Source organism: Panulirus ornatus, chromosome 55, assembly GCF_036320965.1.
Source record: "Panulirus ornatus isolate Po-2019 chromosome 55, ASM3632096v1, whole genome shotgun sequence".
NCBI classification, from domain to species: Eukaryota; Metazoa; Arthropoda; class Malacostraca; order Decapoda; family Palinuridae; genus Panulirus; species Panulirus ornatus.
Window position 1 is genome coordinate 6,814,178 of NC_092278.1, and position 3,685 is coordinate 6,817,862.

General features: G+C 36.0%; 1 non-coding gene across 1 annotated transcript; it reads right to left on the reverse strand.

Moving 5' to 3' along the window:
- Positions 1-1,280: 1,280 nt before the first annotated feature.
- On the reverse strand, positions 1,281-1,352 carry TRNAM-CAU (transfer RNA methionine (anticodon CAU)). The gene has a single exon. It is a non-coding gene; the product is annotated as a tRNA-Met (tRNA).
- Positions 1,353-3,685: the final 2,333 nt, after the last annotated feature.

Below are 3,685 nucleotides of genomic sequence, written 5' to 3' on the forward strand. Positions count from 1 at the left end.
GGGTATGTTTGAAGGAATAGTGGTTCCAACAATGTTGTATGGTTGCGAGGCGTGGGCTATGGATAGAGTTGTGCGCAGGAGGATGGATGTGCTGGAAATGAGATGTTTGAGGACAATGTGTGGTGTGAGGTGGTTTGATCGAGTAAGTAACGTAAGGGTAAGAGAGATGTGTGGAAATAAAAAGAGCGTGGTTGAGAGAGCAGAAGAGGGTGTTTTGAAATGGTTCGGGCACATGGAGAGAATGAGTGAGGAAAGATTGACCAAGAGAATATATGTGTCGGAGGTGGAGGGAACGAGGAGAAGAGGGAGACCAAATTGGAGGTGGAAAGATGGATTGAAAAAGATTTTGTGTGATCGGGGCTTGAACATGCAGGAGGGTGAAAGGAGGGCAAGGAATAGAGTGAATTGGAGCGATGTGGTATACCGGGGTTGACGTGCTGTCAGTGGATTGAATCGGGGCATGTGAAGCGTCTGGGGTAAACCATGGAAAGCTGTGTAGGTATGTATACTTGCGTGTGTGGACGTATGTATATACATGTGTATGGGGGTGGGTTGGGCCATTTCTTTCGTCTGTTTCCTTGCGCTACCTCGCAAACGCGGGAGACAGCGACAAAAGCAAAAAAAAAAAAAAAACATATATATATATATATATATATATATATATATATATATATATATATATATATATATATATATATATATATATATATATATATATATATATATATATATATATATATATATATATATATATATATATATATATATATATATATGTATATATATATATATTATTTTTTTTTCTTTTAAACTATTCGCCATTTCCCGCGTTAGCGAGGTAGCGTTAAGAACAGAGGACTGGGCCTTTTTTGGAATATCCTCACCTGGCCCCCTCTGTTCCTTCTTTTGGAAAAAAAAAAAAAAAAAAATATATATATATATATATATATATATATATATATATATATATATATATATATATATATATATATATATATATATATATATATATATATATATATATCTCCAGCCAGCTACTATGAATGTAGATTGCGTGACTGAGTGAGAGCAATGAACTTCTTGCCATATGACGGCGAGCCACACTGCACCCAACCCACCCAGCACATATCAACTTGCCTCTCGGCTGAGAGAGAGAGAGAGAGAGAGAGAGAGAGAGAGAGAGAGAGAGAGAGAGAGAGAGAGAGAGAGAGAGAGAGAGAGAGAGAGAGAGAGAGAGACTACGTACGAGTCTTTATGATCAGAAAAAATACTGAAAACAAAGGCCCCACCGGGAATCGAACCCGGACCAACTGTTTATGAGGCAGTTGTGCTAACCACTACACCACGGAGCCACTCGTCAGTGGTAGAAAAATCTCTTATACATTAACATACGTGACTGAGGACTTAAAGAATCTGGTACAAATATAATGGTTATTATGATAAATGAATTGTTTATGATGAATATGTATTGTGTTGCATTATAATGGTTGTTCATAACCAAGATCTTTAAGCCTGAATCTTTAAGATTGTATAAGAAATGATAAAAACGTGTTAAGAACATAAACATTTATGATTATAAAGAATAGAATGCATTATCATGCGGGTATCTAACTGAAAATGCATTACAAGGAGCTAGTTTAAGGCAGGAGTATTTCATCTTTTTAACAAAATTTTTACTTCTACGTCCTTTATCTTTCATCGTAATCTCTTATGTTTATTATCAAGAAATACCTTTTATCTAACATAAAAATTCAGTATAGGTATTTGATTAATGTCTCCAACGACGCATTAAATAACTCTTCGTTAGTGAAGTTCATTTCGTGTAATAGATCATGTATTACAAAGTTGTGTCTATCCACACAAGTGTTACACGTCCCGGGTAAAGATATATTCTAGAGATAGAGTATATCTAACATATATATGTGTTTTATAGATATTTATAAAAAAATTTCCTGAGTGACAATACCTAAGACTTTCGTATTAAAGTTGATCAGTTGTAAGTGATCAAGCATTACAAAGGTGTGTCCATTACCACAGGTGCTACTGATCCCGGGTAAAGGTATTTCACCATCTTCGTATCTTTAACCTTTCTAGTTATAGATGTTTCATACCTGATTCCACCCTCACAATCGATGTATGTGGTTTGTGTTGTCTTTATCCTTAACATATCATTAGTCAGTTGAAGTGGAGAACATGCTTCTGAGCCTAGCCACTCTACTCTGTCTTCCACATGCTATTCAAGAGGTGTTACCGGATTCCGCCTATAAGTGTTTACACCGAGAGTAACAAGGTACCTCCGGACGGCCTCTTTTATTACTTTTGATGATTTGAAGACTTTGGTATCTTTTTTTTTTATTGATATCAATAAGAATGGTGTCATTCACTAATATTCTGTATTTGTCATATAATAAATTTGAGTTTATGAAAATTGATAGTTTGTGTCTTATTGATACTATTATACGTTATTCTCCAGAAAATGATTTAATCTAATTTATAAGGAATGTTTTTAAGGAAAACGTTAATGATTTATCTTTAATTCTTATCACGACAAAATTAAAAAGTCTACTTTTCAAAGTATACTCGCTGGATCTTACTAGAGTTTTGAAGAATAGAAACTCATAACATGTCCAGATAATAACTACATCACTATTCTGTATGCAGTATCATCTTAATATGTAAAACCCGGATAAAAAGATTGTGATATAAAATTTGATGGTATTAAGTCTAGGTTGTTGAAGATGTTACTGATTTCTACATGTAAAACATTTATGTTATATGCAAAATAGAAATCTTTATGTTAGATATGTTAATTCTACCGGTTTCACGTTACATACATTTCTCTACCCTGCGCTCCAGAAAAGTTATGGGATTTTATTCATTATCATATAATAGCTTAGATAGAATATCCCATGAATTTCTAACAAAATACACTTTTGCCATCTGTATTCGCGGACACAGTGATAGGTTCTTATGTCAATTAAATATGTATTTTTTTGTGTGTGTGGTGGTGGTGGTAGTGGTGGTGGTGGGAGGGGGGGGGGGGCTAAAGTCTTCGTCCATCACAATATACCGTAAAGGCCTGTCTACACGAGCGGGCCTGATCGGCGGGTTTGCCCGTTAACGGGCAAATTCTGGCGGGCCTGCCCGTGAATGTTGTCCACACGACCGAAGTGAACAGCTGGGCCTGCCCGACGAAGTTGCCAGTAGCGGTTGGAGTGCGGTACGAGAACCATGGTGCCTAGCATTGTCAAGAAAAAGATTTTGTGCTCTATGATAATAGCTTTGTTTCTCAAGAAGAAAAAGAAGAAAAGGATATGGTGTAAAGATTGGTTAAAGAAAAGAAGTATGTTTGGAAGCACTGCAACAATACTTCATAAACTACAAAGTAGTGAGGAACACGACTTCAGAAATTACCTGAGGATGAGTGTAAGCACTTTTTACATCTTGTTATCAAAGGTGTCTGTCCCTCAGTATAGCAAGTCAAGCATTACTCCACCGTACAACAACTACAAGGTCACAAATGAGAGGACAAATAACCTATAGGTTGGTTCACGGAAAATGCCTAATGAGCTGAGGAAAAGGAAGGACATTACATACACTGGCTTTATCAGTGAATCATTTTGTGATGGTTGTGAAATATTTGTCATATGTAGAAGATGGTCCTTGTACATGAATTAGGACAAAT